Raw genomic sequence first — 24434 nt, 5'->3', positions numbered from 1 at the left:
CGGAGTGTGAGTGCAGCCGCCGGAGCTCCGTCAGGATCTGGCAGCTCCTTCATCATCTGGTCGCCGTTGTCGCCTCCGAGCCGCTCAGGCCCAAAAGCCAAAAGCCAACAATTTGGAAATGTTTTGGAATTATTTGCGGTGACATTCCTAGAAAGAAACCTTGGAAAAAGGGGAGGGTCAGTCAGTCTACATCGCTGCAGACACTTAGAAGGTGATTGGACGGATGGAATGTTTAGCACATTCACATCCCGATTCTTGCCAAAAGCAAGTCGACATTGGTGGAAAATATATATTTTTTCACTGAGAAACTCCTTCAGCATCGTGTTCTAAAGTCCTAAATAGCATTCAGTTGTGGTCAAAGCTCCACTATCGCAGCACCGATGCTAATCTATTGCTCAGCAGCCACACTGTATGCTTAGTACTGGTCGAGTGGCCCAACGTGAGTCAGAACAGCAGGAATAAAGCTGATAGAGCCTGGATCGACTGAACTCGCTGCGGTTTGGAGCTTGAAAAGATGAATTTTTGGAGAGTTGAGATTTAAAGTGGAGTCACTTTTTCAAAGGATCCTCAAGGAGACAGTGAGGCATCAGGTTTTGGTTTTCCGGGTATAGAAAGTTGTTTTTCCTTCTTTTATTGAAATGAAAGGGCAACAAGTAAATTTGATCAGCTGTGTTGCAGCGGGCTGCCAAGATATACTGTGTATGTGTGTAAATAATGGAGAATGTGCTCTGTGTGGAGCCTGGAGCAAGAAGAACCTCCTTCTGCTCCAGGCTCCACACTGATACACGGCTGCTTGGTTTATTTGAGAAGATGGAACGACGCGAGTCGATTTCACATTTTGAAAAACACACATTTTCACTTACTGGCAGATGTAGAGATGATAAAATATAAAACCGAGTTGATGTTACAGTAAGGTTACGTTGTGGGTTCAGACTCTGAACTGGAGGCTCGTTTTGATCCAGTTCTTTCCTCATATTTAATAGATTTTGTTTACCACAAGAAAGAGCAAACTACGTAACGGAATAAATTGAGTTAGTTTCCCCTCACAGGCAGACTCTCCGCCTCTGCCGTCATATTTCTGCGTTATTAGTTATTTATGTCCCGAACCACTCCTCCTGTTTGTTCTGTTCTCCGTCTCTCCGTGTGCTACCTTTTCCTGGATCCCCTCCACCTTCCACCTCCCTCTTTTATTTCAGCTCCAGTTGAGCCAGAGGCGTAAAAAAACACAAGTTCTCCTCCCTCCCTCCCTTATTCAATTATTTATTTATTTATTTTGCAAAAAGTGACATCATCTGCCAAAACTGTTGAAGAGGGAAAGGGCCGCGGGCCGTGTCTGCCTCTGCAAACACTCATTTATCTCTCGACCTGCGTCTCTCTTTGGCCCTCGTTTGGCTGCAGCTGCCTGATTGTCAGCCGCCATGCTGCGGGGAGGTCAGCGGGAGTCCTGACGCAGCTCGGCTTCAGCCTCGTCATGCGAGGAAAAAAAAAAACTCCAGGAGAAAAAGCAGGAAAAGGTCGTATGAGGAAGGGGGCTAAGAAGTCTTGAGAAATGTCTTCTTTCCGTCCGTCGACTCGTTCTGGACCGCTCTCCCCACCCCACCCCTCCATTGTCTGGCTGCCTCTTTCTCTTTCCCTCCCTCCCTTCTTCCCTCAACCTCTCCTCCACCGTGCCGGCCTGAGTGGAAGTAATTAGCTGTTGCATAACGCCAGCTATGTGCAGCGGCGAGTGAGGTTTTTTGGCAGCGAGTCGGCGGCCTCCGTCCCCGATGGGACAGCCGAGCCAGAGATAGAGAGAGAGAAAAAGAGAGAAAGAGAGAGGGGGGGGGAGAGAGAGAGAGAGAGAGAGACAGAGAGGGAGAGGGAGAGGGAGAGGGAGAGAGAGAGAGGGAAAGAGAGAAATAATTACACATGCGAGATCTGTGTCTTCTCACAAAATGAAAGGACTCAAGTCGTGGTTATTTTATTTATTGGTTTGGGTTTTTACCCCCCCCCCACAAACACTGCCCCCCGCCCCTCCTCTTCCGCCCCCCCACCACCCATTCCGGCCCCACCCCTTCCCGGACTGGAGGCCGAGTTCATTTATTTCGAACCCGTTGTTTGCGGTATGGATGCGCACTTTGGCTCTCTCTCTCTCTCTCTCTCTCTCTCTCTCTCTCTTCTCTCTCGCTCTCTCTCTCCCTGACCGCTGCGTCGGGCAGCCAGAGCAGTTGTGTTGATAAGAAATTGTGCGACTCTTGAGAAACCCTGCAGCGGTCGCCCGCCGTGTCGGACAAACCGCCGGGAAGTTATGATGGCAGCCGTGAAAATGTCGTCCGTGCTGGGGGGCGGAGCCGGCATGAACCGGCGCCCGATTATTTGGGTTCGTTATTTTGCTGTTTTGACGCCTTCGGCTCTTGAACGCTTCCCTCACGGAGCCAATTAAAAGTATAAACATACAAGCCGGATGTCTGCAGGGGATTTTGCTGTTTTCCATGTCTTCAGGACATGGTTGTGTTTTCTTACACTGCTGAGAGTTTTCCTTTTACCCTTTGTCACCATATAGAGCACATATCCACATTTTTATGATTACCACAAATTTCTCTGCATCTAAACTTTTTCCTTAAATGTTCTTTTGAATGTTACGCTCCTTGTGTAGAAATAAAACTCAATATCATCTTGGCTCGCCGGCTATCGGCTGCCCTCACCGACCCTCTTCACTCAGCCGCCACTCTGCACTTCGAAGGTCACATTCCTGCCATACACACAACTTTAGGGTCAATTAAGAGAACTGACTTTCACAGAGTGGAGGCCACCTGCAGTAACATCCACTGAATGAAACACATGAAAACACTTCTAGTGTGGCGTTTGCGCAGCCTTGCCCTACACTGTATTCAACCAGAATCTTTAAAAAAAAAAGAAAGAAAAAAAGAAAAAGAAATCAAACCTCCTGAATTTTTAGGCAATGATATTTTCAAAGCTGTCAGACAGCAAAGGCGCTGCGTTCACACCTCTGCTGAGATGAAACGGCGATTTGCCAAAGTGTTCTGTTCTCTCTGAACTCCCGACCCGGCAGGTTGAGGCTGGATCAAAAGTTATAATTGCCCTGCTGGATTTTCCCTCCAGTGGAACTGATGGGGTTGGAATGAGTGAGGCTTCAGCAGAGGTGGAGGGAGGTGGTGGTGGTGGTGGGGGTAAAAGGTTTGCATTCCGACGAGGGCTGTGAGAGGAAGCGGCAGCAATTTTGAATAGACACGTCGTTCCTGAGATGCAAATCTGCGGACGAGATGTTGAACGCAGCCCGACGCTCACTTTCAGACACGCTGGCAGCAAACACAAAGATCGCTGGCGGAGATGCAAAAGCTGCGCGGTGGAAGTCCAAAGGTGGTGTGTGACGCTGATTGGTCAGTCATCGTGTATGACTTGGGGCCAATTCCAATTCCTCCCTTAACTCCTCAATCTCAACCCTCGCCCTTAACCCCCCTTAGAAATGGGACACCCCTTAAGTGCAGTTACGTCTTCAGACTGTGGGGGGCGGCCTTACGCCAAAGCTACGTCCAGTCAGTCAAGAAGATGACAACGACGAAGAAGAAGGAGAAAAAGAAAAAGACGGCGAAAAAGGAAGAAGTCCTCCGTCGCTACACAACGAGGTACACAAGTAACGTGAAGCCGGGACCGCCGGTCCGGTTGACAAACATCGTAAAGTAAAAATAAAAATGTTACGCAACAACGATGTCAATAATCCATAAAAAAAAGTCTTAAACTAAGACAATAAAATGGTTTCGTAATATTTATATCTTTATTAACTAAGAAAATACTTCCATTTGTAGCTCGCTTTTACATCGCCATCTTACATCGAAAATACGCAATGCCTTCTGGGTAGCCCTTACTGCCAAGGGTGGTGCCGGAGAATCTCAGTATTGAGGGCGATACAGCCCTTAAACTCGTCCCTCAACTTGACCTTCTGAGAATCGGGATAGCACTTGCACCTCGCGGGAGCGCGCATTTTTGAGATTGAGGGTTGAGATTGAGGGTTAAGGGAGCAATTGGAAGTCACCCTTGGACTTGGAAAAAAAACACACCTGCAAACGCAGGCTACATCCTAGCGTTTGCTTTTATAGAGGGCGACTAAATGAGTGGCGTGCGGTGTGTACACGTGTCTCATCATCAAAGCACGTTGACCCCTCAATCCGAGGTGGCCTCTGCTCTTTGCCAAACGGCTCGTTATCAAATAGTGGGACGACTAAACAGGAATCTTCTGCCTCATCCAGCGCCACGTTGGAATGGAGGCTCCCACTCACTTGCTCACTTGCTGCTGCACGTTTGTCTTGGTGCTGTTCGGAGCCGAGCGATGATGATGATTAAAATGTCTCAGAAGAAGTTTTTCTGCACAGGCGCTTTGGAATTTTTCTGCATTGGCGCAGATCCAGAGTATTTGCAGTCGTACCTGCCCTCGCTAAAAAGTTTGGAGTATTTCGCTTGTGTTTGAAATTTGTGCAGAATGCGAAAAGTTGGCGTTGGATTCAGGCAGGCAGTGGTCATTTCTTCAGCTCAGACAAAAAGTTAACAGCAGTGTTGTTAAGCCGCAGCAAAAAAATAAGAGTTTGCCGCACATCGTCTCGGTCACATGGTCGACTTGTGAACAGCATGATGAAGATGACAAACTCTCTTTGAACCGCAGCATTTAGTGGTGGATTCATGAATCAGACGCTTGGCAATTTTTGCAGATTCGTCACCTTGTTAGAGAGCAGCTGCTGTTAGAGAGCAGCTGCTCTTTAGCAGAAATTTTAAAGATCTTCGTCTTTTTGTCAATCTGTTGGGGGTTTGCTACACAACCAGGTTGTGTGTCTGCTTTCTCTCAACTTGTTGATGGGAAAAGCCAACGCACAAGACACGACGACAATAGGAACAAACTTGAAGGATGGACGGAGGACCAGGATTTGTTCTGCATGATGAGAAAATAAAGGAATAGAAGGATCAAGCAAGAGCAGAGACGCTACAGGTTTCACCTCCTGGCCGCTCCTGTGAGACTCAGTGTGTCTGGACACACAACGAGGAGGATGGATGGACTTTCTACCACGTCGCTCTCATCGATTAGCTGCCAAAGCCGACGGAGCCGGCCTCAGCGCCGGCCCGCGAACATCCTCCACCTCCCACTCGGGCAGATTTACGGACCTGATGACTTTGTAGGTCACGACCCGAATTCCACAGCTGATGTCGCTGATGGACTGGAGCTGGCGGAGCACATTTCGGGGAAAGACTCAGCCGAGCTGTCAGTGCGGCGAGGGGTTGGTGGGTTTCTTCCTCGCCGCAGGCCGACTCGCTTGCCTTTAGTTAATAGGGCAACAGTGTTTCCTAAAGTCTGGGCAAACACAGCCGGAGCTGCTCCGTCCCCGCGTGGTGAAACTAATAACACGCTATCATGTGAAATGGCTTTTGATGCCTTTCCGGAGGGAAGGGGCTTAGCAAACTTCCCACTGAGGCTGGAACCGTCGTGGCAAAGTCCTCATTATATTTTTTTTCTTTCCCCCTCGAGCTGGCAGACGCAGTGTGTACTGCTGCTCGTTCACCACTGTCAGGAAAAAGAGGGGGGGAACCGGCAGAGTGATCAGCGCTGTGACTGACCGACACTTTGGCCGGCTGGGTGAAAGGCCGACTGATCAGCCGTCTCTCTGGTCCAACCTGTGAGTCGGCAACTTGGGCCCGACTCACTTTGAAAAAGTTGCTCGGACGTGATTCTGCATCGGACATTGAGTTCAGCTCTTCAGCTCTTCAGCTCACCACCGCGGCCACCAGGGCGGATCCATGTAAAGATTGATGGTATCGATACCAAGGTGGGAATTGGTGGAATTGGATTGATGCTCGTGACATTGCAAGGTTTCAGTTTTGCTACATTGTTGCTTTTTGTTAATTTGCATCAGTGACTTTTCGTAATCAACTGTGTTTAGTAAGAGGGGAATTATTGTATTTTCTTATCCTGGAATTTTTTTACAACGTTAGTTGCTTACTTAAAAAAATCATGTTTATTGTCCTGTATTTTGCCATCATCATAATCAACTGATTAAAGGCAGAAATCGAAAAAATAATTTAGTGATCATGACATTTCAGGTGAAAAGTATTGCTGTCAGTGTTACTCGCTCAGCATCTGCTGCTATCGGATCGATACCAAAACTCCCTGTTTTGCCCACCGCTAGTGAGCACATTTTTCTTGCAACTTCCTGGATCGACTGAATGGTGAACGATCGACGACTTGTTGAGTCATAATAAGACTATCTGCCATCCCGTCCCAGTGAGACCTCCAGTCATCACGGCGGAGACCAGCCGCCTTGTTCGCAGGCCGACCGCGATGACTGACATCCGGCCGTCCGGGTGACCTTCCTTCATGTGCTAACGGCCGTCACGCAGCCAAATAGCGAAGCCACTGTTTTTTGCGTCTTTGACCGCGTCTCCGACCCGTCCCCACCGACCCGCCGACCCGCCGGCCGGCTGGCTGACCTCCCTCAAATGTCAGAGCAGTCACAACTGGCAGCGACCACTGGATGACTGCTCAGCTGCTCGGCCGGCGGTGCTGAGTCTGGACCGCGCTGACTCCATCCTTGGCCAGAGTCGGGCTTTTGGTTTTCCTGGTTGCAGGGGTGAGTCAGACTCTCAGTCCGAACCCGTTCACCTCAGGAGGCTTCCCGGGCTGAGGCTGGGGACTGGAACCCGGGAGCCTCAAACAATTCACCTTCAGACGGGCATTTTTAATTTTCTTTTTTTTTCAACCGGCTGAAGTTGAATGAGTTGCAGCCGACTAAGCAGCTGGCCAAACCTAAATGCGTTGGCATGGGATGAGTCCGCCGCTCCCAACCGGAGATTCACTTGGCACTTTTTGACGGATCTCACCTTTATTCGACCCTGACGGCTGCGATCAGCAGGCATCCAGTCAAGACGACTCAACTGTGGACTCTTACTTGCACACACTCACTCCAGTTCATGAATGCTCACAGCTTTTTCAAATTACATTACCAGAAGAAAAGCAAACCAAAAAAAAGTTGTGTGTGTGTGTGTGTGTGTGTGTGTGTGTGTGTGTGTGTGTGTGTGTGTGTGTGTGTGTGTGTGTGTGTGTGTGTGTGTGTTGAGGCGATTCCACCACATCAGAACTCGGCGTGTGTGGCTTTTTCTTTGCGGCCGCTGGTGTTTACTGTAGCTTAAAGTGTGCGTTGGCGTGCGCGCGTTTGTGTTTGAGTGTTTCGGTGCTTCTTTGTTGGAGTCCGTGTGCCGTGGCAAATCGTGTGCGCGTGTGAGTGTGTGCACGTACTTTCATGGATGTCAATACACAATACGTCCTCCTCGGTCACAGTCACACCGCGGCCGTTGCTTCGTAGATGCTGATGCATTTCGCATCGCTCGTCTCTTGAACTTAACGTGCGTCCAAAACGTTGTGCCCTTCTTCTTCTTCTTCTTCTTCTTCCCTTTCTGTTTTTTTTCCTCCCGCCGTCCTCCGAGCAGCAGTCGGTTCTCCTGCTGTATTTCCTCCATGGTTCACTGGATCAAAGCCCTTTTGCCTTGTGATGTGTGTCTGCAACAACATCTGGACCAACACGCCGTCCGTCCTCTGCCCACCTACCATCTGCCAGCCCCCTTTGACTGGAGACTGTGTGTGTGTGTGTGTGTGTGTGTGTGTGTGTGTGTGTGTGTGTGTGTGTGTGTGTGTGTGTGCGCACGCGCAGTGAAATAGAGATGTGAAGAGTGGAACCAAAGAGGCCGCTGGACAGTTATCTGCCTTCCCTTTTGTTTGCTCGCCCCCCCCCTCTTCTTTATGTCGCTTTATAGGAACATTTGCATCGGCGCTGCCGCCTCTCTCTCGTCGCCGCCCTCTATTTTGCGGCCGCCTCGCCACCGTACCGCCCGCCATCCCGCTGTGGCCCGTGGGCCGGTTGCCACGGTGAGGTCATCGACTCTTACAGGCCTACGGCCGGAGCTTCCTCACCGCTCCGCTTAAATCCTGAGGGTGAAAAAACATCGTGGACGGAGGCTTTGTGCTATGCCACACCCCACCGAGTCCGGGGAGAAAAACACAAGAAAGGAGAAACGACGCCATGTGGCGAGCTAGATAGAATAAAATCTTTAGTGTCGCTTGATTAACGCTAACGCTGAACGGGTTCAGGTGAAAAATTGGACACAAGTGTCTTGAGAGAACAGCCACAGTGGAGGAGAGTGGAGGAGAGGCCTTCGTTTTGTCGACATTGTCCCCATCAGACAGCAGTCAAACCACCATTCATCCAGCAAAACATTGTCCAGAGCTCTTGGAAAAAGACGTGTTTTTGAAAAAAAAAAACGCGACCAGAAAATTTTCTTTTCAACACTAATTGTTGAAAAATTGTCACTCCATGTTTTAATGAACTGAACTTTCTCATTTTGATCTTGTCGAACATTAACTCACCTTGAACCAAACAGTTTTGTTGCATTTTGTTTTCATGTTTCCCGAAATGGGAAGATGCAAAGGAGCGACTGAGGGCAGGGATGGTGACGATGGGCAGAGAATTGTGGGAATTTAACAAAATACTGAGAGCTTCAGCCGTCACTTCATCAAACCCCCGCCGTCCCCGCTTCATTATGTGTGTCACATAATCAGCGCAGAATTACAGCAAGTGGGACAGCGTCTCTGCGGAGGAAATGAAAAAGAAAGCTCATCAAAAGGCCCCAAATCAGGCGGCAACCGCAAACAAGAAGGCAAAATGTTTTCATCCGCTCCCAAAGTGAAATCATGTTCAAGTCTTTCCTCTCCTGTAGTTTTTATTATCAAGTTGTTCTGAATTATCATATTAACATTACAAGAATCAAACTATGCGCAATCATCATGTTGATTGACTTTTGACTTCGGAGAAAAAGAAAGAAAAACTCTGCAGATGTTTCGACCTTTCGTAACTATAACATAGTTTTCCACCTTTAAATGATAGTTCAGAATATCATTTTTGGATGTGCCGCTTCAGACTGGTCAGCTGGGTTAAGGCTGTGTTGTTGTCCAGAGGTGCTGGGCAGTCGAGCAAAGTTACATAATCCAACACGCAGGCTGGGCCAGCAACAGGTGTGTCAGTCTTTCCGTTACAACTTCCACATTTGTGGGGAGAAAAAAAACAACAGAATTTGAAACAGTCACTGTAAATTAGAAAAACTTTGTACTGTTCCTTTAAAGCAAACGTTGAGTGTTTGCTGCTGTTGTCATGTTCCCAAAACCAGGCGGTGCGGAACATCTGGGGCCACCTGTGGCATGGGAGTGTTTTTCTCCAGGTTTTCCTGTAAAGATGCCTGTGTTTTGGGTCTTTGTGTGCGACCGAGTGTGCGTGTGTGTGTGTTTTTAGTGCAGGCGTTGGTGCGGGTTGTGTTGGTGGGCTTGTTTTTTTTATTTTTTTCAACGTGTTGGTGGGCTTACTGGAAGTGTGTCAGACAGGAGTGGAATGCAGGAAGAGGGCGCAAGTATGCGCCTCTGTGTGTGTGTGTGTGTGTGTGTGTGTGTGTGTGTGTGTGTGTGTGTGTGTGTGTGAGAGAGAGATGTATGGAAAGCAGTGCTGAGGTTGCCCCACATTCTTCATGTGTGCGTCTGCTGGCAGTGCGTGGACGTGCGAGCGCAAAGCCGGAGGCTTCCAGCCTGTTTTTTTTTCCGCCCGCTCCGCCCCTCTCCTCCTCCTCCCTCCCCCCTCCTCTCGTCTCACTTTCAAAGCCCACAAGAGTTTCCCACAGTGTCTCCGCTAATAAAGTTGTCAGCGGGCCGTGGCTTTGTGTTCCCCGGATACGTCGCCATTTTTTTTTTCTCTGTTTTTTTTTTTTTTTTCTTTCCCAGCGTGTGAAGAGGAGCTTCGAACGCTGTAAAACACTCCGAGAATTTCGCAACACTTATGTAAACAGGAGTGAGTTTTCCCATGACGGCCGCCGTTGAACGACACCGTGGGTCTGCGAGGGTCGCCCTGATTTGTTTGTCCACAGGAAATTGGGTTTCGCGTTTGGCGGGGAAACAAAGGAAAAAGATTGACGACGATAATAAAAACATCAGAGACGACCCGGGTGTAAATGCTGATATGTTAATATTAATTCTATTTGAAAGGTCCTACGTCTGTTGTGGCCTCCTGTGGTTGGCATTCAGATGGGCCGCCTGGGCCGGAAGGACCCCAACACACAACGACAGCAGGAATCAAAGCTCTCGCAGATTATTAGCAGATCGCTCTTCATCTGCATCTCAGCCTGGATGGGTTGAGACTTTTTCCCTATTGGGAGCCTTGAGGAGTTGTTGTTGTTGTTGTTGTTGTTGTTTTTATCCAAGCCAATAATTGAACTGCTCAGCAAAGAAGCCTTTTCAAAACAGCCTTTCAGCTGCTTTCATGTGTTTTCCCAAGCAGCTTGAGCCAAGCAGCGTTACTCTCTAGTCTCAAAGCAAAAGTGACGTTGTTGTGTGCAGAGTGAGGACGGAGGGCGTGAAGTGCTCAGAGTTGCGGTTAACATCACAACGCTGCACCAGTCAATCCACAGTAACTGAGGTCTGCCGTCACATCGCCGTCAGTCCTGGAAATCAAAGTTGTCTAATCTAAGTAGGATTTTGACCCTTTGGTTTGTTGTGTTAAGCGTTTGGCCGGTGTTTTATTTTGGCGGGACGCTGCTGGAGCGTTTGTGAATCTGGGGGATTTTTTGCAGCGCTGCGTTCTGCTGCGAAACCTCCAGACTTCAGACATATGCATCCCACATTGCTGCCGCCACCTTCATGCAGCCGCCCCATATACTGCACGCACACACAGCAGGTGTGTGTGTGTGTGTGTGTGTGTGTGTGTGTGTCACTGTACAGTTCCTTTCGCACATCTGGCTGCAACTCCACCGTGCTCTCTTTTGTAATTAGAGGGGGAGGAAGGTTAATGAGGGGGCGACATTAAAATAGAAGTCATTAAATTAATGGCCTTAGAAATGTTAAAGGTTTTTTCGAGCAGATGTCATTTCTGACCTGTTATTATAGAAATAGAAGGATGTTTTTAACCAAATCCACAGTGTTTGCATTCATGGGGCTGAACTAGTTTTAAACCTTTTGGCCTCAAAGAGCCGCAGCGCCTTCAATCAACTTTGACCTTGTGCAGCTGCGGAAAAGACATCCACACTAATTGCCTCTAAACCAAAAAATATCAAAAATAGTCAATGTAGCGTAGAACAATGATGCTCCTCCCCCTGCTTCAGTTGCTCTCCAGAGCCACCTGGCATCGTGGGCCGACCCCACACGCCGAGTCAAACCACCCTTTTGACCCCTCGGAGCGGCGGCCCGTCGTTTGTTGGCCGTAAACAAAGCAGCGAGTCGGTGATTCACCTGCCGTTAAAAAGTGCTTCGCTGAGCACCTTGTGTGTATATTAGACTGCAGCTTTTGTGCTGCGTTTGCTTGAGAAATGTTGATTTAGCAAAATGGGAAAAGTGGGGAGGGAGGGGAAAAAAAGTTGTTGGCAAAAAGACAAATTGCTGGCAGGACAGCCGGGGGCTCTGCAGAGCGGTGGCAGGAGCAGCAACTGTAGCAGCGGCAGCTGTAGCAGCAGCAGAGTGTCGGCACAATCACTTCAAGGTAGGATGGAGGAGGCCGATCAGCCTGGAACTGTATCATAAGAGCCCAGAAAACATCATATTTAGCCCTCTGTTTAGAGCTTCCTGCTAAAAATGACGCTTTGCTGGACCTTCCACAAGTCTGGAAGTGGACAAAAACTGTGGGCGGAGCCAACACCCGTTGGTTGGTGCCATCACTCATCTGTGTGTGTGTGTGTGTGTGTGTGTGTGTGTGTGGACCACTTAGCAGAGGTCAACGTCGTCCCATCCACTTTATTTACTGAACTATTTTCCCCCTTCAGAAACACTCACTTGAACACAAATAGACTCTTCTTGCTTCTCGTTTGACAACATGACAGCCGCCCCCCCCCTCGCCCACCCCACTCCCTCATCTCTCTCTCTCTCTGCTCGCTGCATCTCTTGGCTCTTTGTGTTAATATTCATGACCTGTTTATGTTTCCCTGAACTTAAAACACTTCACTGTCTGCTCGCATCATTTCTCCTCCCCATGTGAGTTTGCGTGTGTGTGTGCGCGCGCGCGTGTGTGTGTGTGTGTGTGCGCACGTGTGTGCGTGTTACATCCACACTAAACAGATGATTCCGCATCCTGTATTTATGTGCGTGCTCTCAGCGGTTGTGCAGATTGTTGCGTTCATACCGTCGCTCTGCCGATGATTTTTTTTTTTGTCTAACTACTTTTTCCAGCCCTCGTTTCCTTTCCCACTTTGCCGCCTCTCCTCTTCTTTTATCTTTCAAGGGAGTTTTTTAAAAACAACTCCCACACGTCGACTCTGATCACAAAAGCAGAGAATAAAAAAAAATAAATAAAAAAAACACACACTCTCACAAAGCGAACCCACAAAGGTGGGATAGGGGGGTGGTGGGCGGCGTGCTGCATACAGCAAATGACAAATATTTAGTCCAAACATTTACTCCAACACACGTGCGTAAACACCTTGTTGGTGCTAAAGAGACGGAGCCGCGGCTGCACTTCAGCCAAACTTGCGCTCGCTGCCTCGACACTAACAGGCTTTTTTTATTATTATTTCTCTCTGCGAGACGTTTTTATTGACTGCGCTGTATATTTACGTGCAGCGCTTTGCTAAGATACGAAGGCTTCACAAGTCCTCCTCTGTGATTCCAGCTGAAGCTGTCAAAATGCCACACCTCAGCGCCTCCATCCGTCTTACAGGGCCTTTAAATCTTCCTCTGACACTCAGACACGCGTGCTTTGTTATTTATTTATTTCTAAATCTGCCATGCAGCTGTGAAATGTCTATTAATATGGAGCAGCGCTTTAGTTTCTGATATGTGTGCGTGTTTGCGTGTGTGTGTGGGCCGGTGGGAGGGTGGGATTTGACGGAAGACTCTGTAAATCTGATTTCCCTGTCTAACTGGGTTTTGCTTTGGATTGGTGTCTCATTCACCTTCATGGGAGTCACCAAACAACAGCAAAAACACAAAAATCAAAAGCAAATTTAAAGCTAGAGACACCACTGACGCCAGCTTTCAACTTTCAAGCTCTTCCACCTACGTCTGAGGCTCCACCCATTGGGCTGCCTCTCTGCCCCGGGAAGCTCCGCCTCCTGCCCCCGTCCAGGCCTCTGAAGGTCACGTGGCCTTATGGATTTTCTTTCTCTCACCCAGCCGAAGTCCAACGAGCTCCGTTTCCAGCGAAGAAACGTCGCCATCGTCTCATTTCCGCTCTGCAGCTTGAGCGCAAACCCTGCTTCGCTGCTGCCAGCGAGCAGGCCGGCAAAGCTATTGTGTCTCCTTCCACGAGATTTAATTTGAGACCTTCTATTTACTGCTTGGAAAAATATATCGATTTTTTTTCCCAACAGCCATACTGTTCACTTCATGGCATTGGCCTCTAGTGGGGGAACTATGTGTTTTTGGATGTTCAACACATTATCTGTAAATCCAGGGAAGATTTCGATTGGATGCGATCCAGATCACCACACTGTTACAGCGCCACCTATTGGTGAAGCAGTAGCGAGGGCAGTGATGTCGTGTGGAAGAGGAGACAGGAGGACGAGCCGGAGGCAGCAGAACATTTTTTCTAGCTAACCAAGGCATTTGAGCTGAATTCCAAATTCCGTTTTAAGGACTACACAGGACGATTTAAATTAGATTTAGGCTAAAAAAAAAAAAACCTGTTGGACCTTCCTGTCACAAATAAGCCTCAGTGCAGGTGAGATGAGAGATGAGGCGAGGGAGAGAGCAGAGCTGAAAGGGTGCGACAAAACATTTTTGGCCTCCTGTCATCTGAGCCGACCCCCCCCTCCTATCCCCTCCCACCCTATACCTACCCCTCTGCCTCCGCCTCCGCCTCCGCTCCAACATCGGCCTTGCCTGTGACGCCGTCGCCTCCCTGGACACCAGCTAACTGGGTGGAAAATATCAATGAAAGCATCAATCTGGCCTGGTCGGCACAAACCTCGCTCCAGGCACAAACACACACCCCAGCTCTCCCTCTCTCCCCCCTCTCTCCCTCTTTCTCTGTTTCTCTCTCTCTCACACTCACACACACATACTGTCTGTCTGTCTGTCTGTCTGTCTTTGGGTGTGTGTGTGTGTGTGTGTGTGTGTGTGTGTGTGTGTGTGTGTGTGTGTGTGTGTGTGTGTGTGTGTGTGTGTGTGTGTGTGCGCGTCTCTCTCTCTCACTTTGTTTCTTTTGTTGTCAGATTGTTTGCACATTTGTGAGGACAGGCCTGAATGAAAGGAGGTGTGTGTGTGTGTGTGTGTGTGTGTGTGTGTGTGTGTGTGTGCGTGTTGGTGGGGCTGTTGCAGGAAGACGCACACGGAGAACACACTAAGGGCCGGGTGCGGGCATTCCCCTCATGTTTTCGTGTCGTTTTCCACAGGATTGTGCAGTTTGTTTTTTATTTATTGCCGTGAGGGGAGATCATGTGTGTTTGATTTGTTGCGTGTGTACGGAATCTTGGCCGGTCCACTTTGGATCGCTTGCACGTCTGCTTTTTTTTTTTTCTTCTTCCCTTCACTGTCTGTGCAGTGCGTGTGTGTGTGTGTGTGTATTCGCAGCAGCCTGCGGTACTCGTGTGGAGTGGTATTAATAAGTCTGAGTCATAACCATGACAACAGGCAGACTGTACTAGCATCTGAACCACAGAACAAAATGGCAGCTCACTCACACACACACACACACACACACACACACACACACACACAGTACACACAAAAACACACATACACGCGCTCACACACTGGCGCTGGCATCTTAAAAATGTTCCCCCGTAACTCCACAAGTCATGAGCCATTAATTCTCTCCCAGCCTGCTATTAAAGGTCACATTTACAGGCTCGCCCGCCGCCCCGAGTCACACAGTCACGGCTCCAGAATCATTGCGGTTCATTAACAAACATGTCACTCTGAAGTACGTTCTCATGATATCTGTGACCAATTACCCATGGCTGTCTTTGAAGGCAGCTCATCCTCATGCGCACCGAGTGAACGACTGAATGAGCCGTTTGTGTGAACGAGCTGTTGAACAGCGAGCCTAATAAAGTGGCCGCCAGCGCATCATCTATCAAGGATGTTCCTGAAGGTGCTCTTTGTTTTTGCCTCTTTTCTCATGGGGCTGGTTTAAACCATGGGCCATCACTCCTGCTGGTACAGTATTCCTGGTTGTGCCACTGAATTTTTATGCCCCTCCTAAGCCGGCGTGTGAGCAGAGCCAAGTGAGTGGGAAGGTGAGGAGACAGCCGCTGTAAGTGGCCCTGACATAAAGAGAGCACAGGCCACATTCTTCATTCTTGAGCTCCCACTTAGGACGGCAGTTACCTGGGTTCCATTTCAAGAAAAAAACTCCCATCCTCGGTGCTCGGCAGTCATTACTGTGACGTTTCCCAGACGGCAGCTTGGCAGCGGAGATCATCAGTCAGTCAGTCAGTCAGTCAGTCAGTCAGTCCGGTGACGCAGCGGCTCAGTGACACATTTCTCTTGGAATTTCTGTCAGGGAAAAAACTTTTCAATGCAAACTTTCAAAATGACTGCAAGAAAACCATCTATCTTACCATCCATTTATCTATCCATCCATCCATCTACCACCCATCCATCCATCCATCTACATCCATCCATCCATCCATCCATCCATCTATCTATCATCCACCCATCTATCCATATGCCCATCTGTCATTCATTCATCCCATCCATCTATTTATCATCCATCCATCCATCCATCCATCCATCCATCAATCTATCCATACACCAATCTATCATCCATCCATCTATCCATATGTGCATCTATCATCCATCCATTTGTCCATCCATCCATCTACCCATCATTCATGCATCATTTATCCACCCATCCATTTATCCATCCATCTGTCTGTCCATCCATCCATGCAACAATCTATCCATCCATCTGAACATACAGCGCCTTGCAAAAGTATTCACCCCCCCCCCTTTGCTTTTATCTATTTTGTTAGATTTCAGCCTGTAATTTAAATGTTTTTCATCTGAATATTTCGTGAGATGGATCTGCACAAAGTAATCTGTTTTGTTGGTGAAGTGAAATGAGAAAAAAATATATAAAAGAATAATTTAAAGAAATAAAAAAGTGGAAATTGGCATGTGCATATGTATTCACCCCCCTGAACCAGTACTTTTTAGAGCCACCTTTTGCAGCAATTACTGCTGTAAGTGTCTTCTGATAGGTCTCTATGAGCTTGCCACATCTTTCAACTGGGATTTTTGCCCATTCCTCATGGCAAAACTTCTCCAGCTCCTCCAAGTTGGATGGTTTCCGCTTGTGAACGGCAGTCTTCAAGTCAAACCAGAGATTTTCAATCGGATTGAGGTCCGGGCTTTGACTAGGCCATTCTAGCACATTTAACTTCTTCTCCTTAAACCATTCTTGCGTAGCTTTAGCAGTATGCTTCGGGTCATTGTCCTGCTGGAAAGTAAACCTCCGTCCCAGTCGCAAATCACAGGTGGACTGAAACAGGTTTTTCTCCAGAATGTCCCTGTATTTAGTACCATCCATCTTCCTCTCTATGCGGACCAATTTCCCCGTCCCTGCTGCTGCAAAACATCAGCAGGTTGGACATCATGATGGGAAGTGTTGGGTTGCTGCCAGACAAAGCATTTCCCTTTGTGGCCAAAAAGTTCAATTTTTGTCTCATCTGACCAGATCACCTTCCGCCATACATTTAGGGGGTTGTCCACATGCTTTTTAGCAAATTCAAAACGTGCCTTCTTATTTTTAACACTGAGTAAAGGCTTTTTTCTGGCCACCCTTCCATAAAGGACACTCAATAGAGCTTCCATGAAGGACAGCTCTATTGAGTGTATTGTGGTTCTATGGACAGACACACCAGTGTTTGCTGTAGAACTCTGCAGCTCCTTCAGGGTTACATTTGATCTCTGTGTTGCCTCTCTGATCAATGTCCTCTTTGCCCAGTCTGTGAGTTTTGGTGGTCGGCCCTGTCTTGGCAGGTTTGTTTTGGTCCCGTGTTGTTTCCATTTGGCGATTATAGATTTGATGGTGCTCTGGGGGATCATCAAAGATGTAGATATTTTTTTGTAACCCAGTCCTGACTTGTATCTCTCTATAACTTTGTCCCTGACTTGTTTGGAGAGCTCCGTGGTCTTCATGATGTGATTCTTCTTGCTAAGTAGAGTTGCAGCCCATTGGGGCCTCTCAGAGAAGGTGTGTTTATACTGACACATCATGTGACACTTAGATTGAACACAAGTGGACTTCATTGAACTAATTCTGTGACTTGTGAAGGTAATGGATTGCACCAGCACTTTTTAAGGGGCTTCATAGCAAAGGGGGTGAATACATATGCACATGCCAATTTCCACTTTTTTATTTCTTCAAATTATTCTTTTATATATTTTTTTCTCAATTCACTTCACCAACTTAGATTACTTTGTGCAGATCCATCTCACGAAATATTCAGATGAAAAACATTTAAATTACAGGCTGAAATCTAACAAAATAGATAAAAGCAAAGGGGGGGTGAATACTTTTCAAGGCGCTGTACATGCACTCAACTATCATCCATCCATCCATCCGTCCGTCCGTGCAGCCGTAAATCAAACCATAAATCAACCATCAACTGCTGAGTCTGCAGTCTATCATCTCGCTCGCTCAACACGCCACGCTCCAATATCTAGACTGTTATCACCACCATGTCTCGCCATCATGTAAACCAATCAGTGACCTTCAGTCACAATGAAAGCAGGAAGGAAGTCCTGCAAACCGCGCAAGAAAAAGAAGAAGATTAAGAGGCAGCAGCAGCGTCTCTGGAAAGGCCACCGTGCACGCAACATACGCCGTTTGAGTGGCCTGATTGATTTATTGACACGGATATGACATCAAAGGATGAGTCAGACCTTCCAGTAATGACTCTATGGAGATGACTCACTGGCTGAAAGCAGCGCCGCTACAACACATCTTAGTAATTCATGAACAAATGTTTGGTGCCGTCAGTCCATTTACTCCCTCGCTCCGCTACCTGTGTGCGATTGTTGCCCTCTTGTTATGTTTCCATCCGGTTTAATCTGTTTGCAATAGGTGGGGGGAAAATGATCAAATGGTTTTTATTGACTCTGTGTTTAGGTCATTTTATTCAAATGATCAGCTGAGACATTGACACTATGCTTTCAATGTGATCAGAGCATCACATTGTAGAGCACTGTAGTCACATTATTCAGCCACTTGTTGAGGTTTTCAGATGGTTCTTCTATTGCTAAAATGCGAATTTAACATTTTGAGATGCGCTGTATTTATTTCTTGTTATAAATGAAAATAGCAAAATGAATGATCATAAAGAGGAATACAAAGGATTATGCAACATTATGCTGAACTAATACTGCTTCATCATGTTCGTGCGGCAACAAATTCTGGACCTTGAACATAATTTTCTTTCTGCCCCTTTCTTTTACAGTTCAATAAAAATGTGAAAGCGTGCAGCACTTTACATCACGCCCGCCGTGTTTTTACTCGTGCGCTAACCTGTTCCTGCAGAGGCAAACACGAACTCCACTCCTGAAGCACACATAGTGAGGTTGCCCCTGCATCCCAGGGTGGGAAACCCTGCAGCCTGCTGGACGCTTGCCTGATTCTTGCTTCTCTGCTCTGCATGCTGATATGAGGCTTTGCTTCAGAGCAGGGGGAGTTGTATTTTTATGGGGGTGTCCGGGGTTAAGGAGCTGCTGGCACAAGACTGACATGCATGCGCTCACACACACACACACACACACACACACACACACACACACACACTATTTGATGTGAACACACTGCAAAGAATGAGAGGGATTACAAGGGAGAAAAAGGAATCGCCGGTTTTCTCAGCCGTGCTGTGACAGTGAGGCATTTCAAGAATGAGATTATTACACACACACACGCACACACACACACATGCATACAGAGAAGTGGTTATTTGCATTTTACAAGAACTCTACGTCTCGAGAAGCATTCCTTACCGCAGAGTTTTTCCAAGTAGATTCGACCTCTGGCTTTTTTGTGAGGGTTTTTCTTTCTCTTTTTGCCGAATGACTTGAAAATAAACTTCTCCCTCTGTCACACATGTGCCGTCTGCGCCGCTGTAATTGCCTCGGTAACGCGCACCGCAGCTTTGTCAGCAGCTTTTTTACACCCTTTGAGGAATTTTAACCGACGCAAGGAGCTTGTTACTGCAATATGAAATCTTGATTTTTAATGAGCCCGTTTCAACTTTTCCTACTGTGTGAGTTAAAATTAAATTAGAGCAGAACTCATATTACTCTTTCAATCAGTCTCACCAATTTTTTCTTATTATCTTTTTTTGGTGTCTTCTATCACCTCGTGGCTGCTTCAGCGATTTCTCCGTCTCTCCTCTCTGTTGCTCCTTAATTTTCAATTTCTTAGATTTGGATTCGTACCCTTTTTTTTTTTTTGCACAGGAGCTGGATCACTTAGATTTCAGCCCTAGAAATTACAACGTTCATCCGTCTTGCCAACCTCCAGCAGACAGCGGTTTTTGATGGTCCTCAAGCTTGTCAGTAAAAAGCTGTTCCAAATCTGATTTGTCCACCTTCCAACTTTTGCCTCTCCGATCCAAACACTTTCTGAGAGCTCTTTACCAGATGGATGTGTATGATAAGTCCAGAGGATTTCGGAAAAGTTCCCTCTGACGTGCCAGGTCAAATAGCTGCACTTTATTTTCTTCATCTAAAAGGACTTTGAACATGCAAATACTGGCATAAAATACTGATTTATAAACTACAAGCTTCCTGGCCAGAGGCCCCTGGCTCGGGGCCCCTGGCTCGGGGCCCCTGGCTGGGTCTGGGCCCCTTGGCAGTCTGACAACAATAAGCCTGATCATGCAGATTACATTACGTCTTGGCTGTGCCCTGTGAAATATTTATCTTAAAAAAAAGAGAGAAAAAGTTTCATTTCCTCTTGTATAACCACAGGGATGATAAACGGCTGTTTAGCATATTCATCAGGGCTTTGACTGGTTGTCAGCGCAGATCAACCACAGCATTAAAACCTCTGGAGAGAAAAGATGAAGCAACTTTTTTTTTTAAACCAGGTGACCTTGGATGGACGTTGTTTGGAAACAATAAAAGTTGGAAACCGGTACGTTAGCGTGACAGTTATTGACACTCATTTTGACTGTGAGCATTTTTAGTGTTGTGGCTGAATCATAACTCACAACTTATTTTTACAGGTTTAAATCAGCTGTGGTTTGTTGAAGTTGCTGGTCAAGAGTTGTCACTTTTTGCACTTATTTTCTTTGAGAACTCATTTGTCTTCTTCTGTTTCTTCTGCTGTTAACCTTTTTTTTATTTTTCGTCTCATCTGTTTATCCACACACACACATATAATAAATACATATCCTTGTAATCTGGTTGGAAGGACTCTGTGCTGTCTGCCAGCGGTCTGTCAGGAGCTGAGATGTGTTTAAACTCCACGTGTCCTGTGTGGGTGTGGAGTCGAAGCGAGCTGTGCGTCTCTGCCCACACTGGAAGTGTCTTATGTAAACGCCGTCCACTTCGTCCCCGCTGGAGGGAAGATGGTTATTGCCGCTTTATGAAAGGGAGAAAAGTGAGACCCACACAGGGCCAAGAAGCGTCGCACTGAAGACGAGGAACAGAGTCTCTCTATCAGCTTTTCTCTGCTTCGGTTCGTTTGGTCTCACTGGCACTTGAACGCAGCCTTGTCAGCTCTCGACCCTGCAGTCGTCCAGTCGCTGCTGTCGGTCCAGTGGTTGAACCTCTTTGAAGAAAGTCTCAGTTTTCCCTGAGTGCAATGTTGTTGTCGGAGCCAAATTTATCTTATTCGTTAAAAGTTTATTCTTTGTGTTAATTCATATTAATTATTATTTGAACGAGAATAATTGGTTATGGTGATCTGTCTGAATTTACACTTTATTATCCCACGTTCCTCTGGTTTCCTCCCCACACCTTTGTCTTGTCAGGTTGTCTCAGGTAGAGCAGCACTAGTTTTGTTTTTTTTTTACATTATTTGATTTGTCCCTAAAAAAGTTGTCTTGAAGGCTTGAAGCCATTTTTTCTTTTTCATACTGTCAATTTGGACGGCTGTGTGAGAATATTTTCAGTTTCCCTCTAGAATAAATGAGTTCATTTTTTATCCAATTCCTGCAGGATCTTTCCACTTATTTCTACCTCTTTCTCTTTCTTCCTCTTTGGTCAATTAAAGCGTGTCGGTTGGTTGGTTTGTTGGTTGGTGTAACGGCCCCCTCAGTTGTGACGACAGTTTATTACAAGGTTGAAATGTATTGAGGCCATTATTTGAATTTAATAATCACAAAAACCGAGCTGCGCATCTTTTCCGTCCATTTGATGTTTTCTGTTTTAGACGAACCTTCAACACTTGCAAAGACTTAAAAGTAAATGCTTTCTGCTCCGCATGGCTCCAATCCCTGACCGATCTGCAGTCGCTGCTGTCCTGCTGCGAGTGAGACGACCCGGGAGAGTGATGGGAGAAATTCTTTCAGAAATGCTGAAATGCAGCACAACGGTTGCATCACTGCTGCTGTGCCTCTGGTCTCCTCCTTGTTCGTGTGCTCGGCTCGTGTACCACCCAACGCCCCACAACATATGTTTTCCTTTTGTCCCACGGCGCTGCTGCCGCCACACACTCGGAGAAAAAGCCAAAACGCTTCTCCTCGGGGTCTCGGCGCCGGAGGAGCTTCTCCGACTCTCATTGTTTTTGAGGGATCCTCGCAGCCTCGCTGTGTGCACTTCCTCCATAAATATTTCATGGGACGCCGGGAGGAGATCAAAGCGTCACTCAGCTGTCGTGCTGTTATGATTCCACGGAGGGAACATCTAAACACTCCCCCTCCGCCGCTCTTCTCATTAGGATTCCTCCAATGTAAACACCAGGCGCTCCAGAGGTGGAGAGATCTTCTAATATCGCGATGAAGGTTAGACCGAAACTGGCTTTTTCCAGCGTGTCTGCATGCATGCGTTTAATCTTTCCTCTGAAAATCTGGGCTGCTTTGGTAGTTTTGCCTCACTTATGGATAAATACTGACTCAATTTTACACATCAGGTCTTGAGGATGAGCTTTTAATCGGCCTGGAGTTGTGGAATCCTGTTGATTGGTGCTTGAAACCGAAACTGTTCTTTTGTTTTTTTGTTTGTTCTGTTTTGTCATGAACTATGTGAGAAACGGAGACCAAAACCATCTGTAGCTTAATGTTGGAAAACACAGGAGCTGCTGCTGGATATCTGTAGGTGCCTTCCCTCCTCTCCAACACCAGTGAACTTCCAGGGGAAGGACACTGACATGGTGACATCTTAGTAGCACCTGGGTGTTCATTTGAACAACTAACCTAACTGGATTCACAACACCGTCAGTGCTGGTGGGGGAGGTGGAGGGGCCCCACCTGAAGACTTTCTTCATCAGCTTGACAAAGTGATCAGGGTGTCCAGCTGGGTCCTGGGAAGCCCTCTGGTCTCTGTGGTGGGAGGGAAGAGGCGGATGGCAGCCTAGCTGTCCTCCATCAGGACCACCGCCTCCCACCCCCTCCGCCACCCACCCAGGCCACTGAGGGGCTCCTGCGGCGACAGGATGCTCCACCCAAAGTGTGTGAAGGAGAGAAGGAGAGGTATCACAAGTCCTCCCCTTCCTGCAGCTGCAAAACGCTGCAGCCAGTGAACAGCTGCTCTCAAGAAAAGTGTGTGCAGGCACAAGTACTTATGCACAGTACATATGGCCGCTGATTACATTGTTTTTTTATTCTTATTTTTTATGATTCATTCTTTACATATTCGTATCTGTCATTCCTGCTGCTGTAACTTGCAGTTGCCCCCTATGGAACTAATACAGGTTTATTCTATTCTATTGCTGCAAGGCGACTGCGTTAACCGCTGCACTGTCGCGTCCTGACACTTCTCCAATGTCCTCGCCTTCTTGAAAAAAAAAAACGTCACACACAAGCGTTATGTCGGTTGAGCCGCGCCTCTGAGCTGCGTCTCGGAGCTGCGCAGCATGTGACCCCAGAGGTGAAGAGCACGAAGAGCCGGCGCAACACTTTACCAAGCAGCGGAAAGATCTATTGAGAGTGTCAGCAGAGCGGCGTTATTGTCTCCAGTGTCTCTCTGCCCTCAGCTTGGACAAACATTAGACCTTCTGCTCCTGGCTTTGTTTACCCACATGATATTAGGTGTGTGTGTGTGTGTGTGTGTGTGTGTGTGTGTGTGTGTGTGTGTGTGTGTGTGTGTGTTTGTGTGCACGCACGCACGCACGCACACACGCACGCACGCATGTACTGCATGTATGTGTGAGACACTCGATACACAGCTGGAGAGAAGAGCATATTGGGCCACGCCTCGCCAGATTGGATGACATGCATGAAATTCAAGATGGGAAACAACATGCTGAACACATGTTATTGAGTCATTTAATAACAGTAATAATAGTCGTAATAATAATCATTAAACAAAATAAACAAAATCAGTGAGCTAATAATTAATGAAAAAAGTAGCCCTCAGTTGCCTTCACTACTGCCTTTAGAACTGTGGAGGTAAAAAACAGGGACTGAAGTGAACAAGGACGAGCTGGTTTTTTTGAAGTGAGAGTCTCGCCTCGTCTCGCTGAAGCGAGTCGCCGCTGTGCAACCAGACACTGAAGCTGCTTTTCAGGTTGCGTAACACAGACAGACCGGCACAGTGTGTCCCGCATGAAAGCCACTCTCCCGCCTGCCCGTCACTACCTGCGTCTGCCGCCTCCTCTGCCACTTGGCTGGACGCGTCTCTTTATCCAGTGTCGGATGTCGAGTCTGTTAGCCGACCAAAGGGGGAAGGAGAAGAAGAAGGGAAAAAAAACGGGTTCAGATTTGCTGCCACTGCGGCAGCGGCACTTCAGAGCTGATCCCATTTGAGAGTGGCTGCTCGTTGACAGGGGTTAATCAGATCGGCGCTACGGATGAGTCACTCCGTGGTTCTCTGCAATACACAGTTTCCTGAGAGAAACTTTGTTTTGTAACAATTGCATGACCGTCAAAGAAATCTGAGTCAGATAGAAAGACAGTAAACTCAGACGCAAGCTGTTTTTCTGTATATAAGTGCTTCTCAGTCTGGTTCAGCTTATGTGGTGATGCCATTCAGATAGGCAGTGGTATTAGTCAGTCACCTGGCAGCAACTGCATGCATTCAGGCTTGTACATGTGGTGGAAGACGCCTCAGAATGGCGAAGGAAGTTGGCCGAAGTGGCGTGGTTGTGGTTGTCGTCAACTGGCGTGAGTGTTTTCACAAGCTGCTGCTGATCTACTGAGTTTTTTTTTTCCACATCACAACAACCTCTGGGCTTTTCCAGACAATCAGCTCACAGAAAGAGAAAAGCTCAGTCGCCCGGCGTTAATCTTCGTCTGATTGGCTCGTCGGGATGTTTCCATGTCAGCTGAGGCGTGTGTGCGAC

General features: G+C 47.4%; 1 protein-coding gene across 4 annotated transcripts in view; it reads left to right on the top strand.

Moving 5' to 3' along the window:
- Positions 1–24434, top strand: part of jade2 (jade family PHD finger 2) — a 102045-nt gene that overhangs the window by 30081 nt on the left and 47530 nt on the right. The gene's annotated exons all lie outside the window — the stretch shown is intronic.

The sequence above is a fragment of the Nelusetta ayraudi genome, unplaced genomic scaffold (genome assembly GCF_046127955.1).
Source record: "Nelusetta ayraudi isolate G7.1 ecotype Tasmania unplaced genomic scaffold, CSIRO-AGI_Nayr_v1 ptg000033l, whole genome shotgun sequence".
In the NCBI taxonomy this organism is placed as follows: domain Eukaryota; kingdom Metazoa; phylum Chordata; class Actinopteri; order Tetraodontiformes; family Monacanthidae; genus Nelusetta; species Nelusetta ayraudi.
The sequence above is the reverse complement of the archived record's forward strand: the minus strand, read 5'-3'. Positions and strand labels throughout refer to the sequence as shown.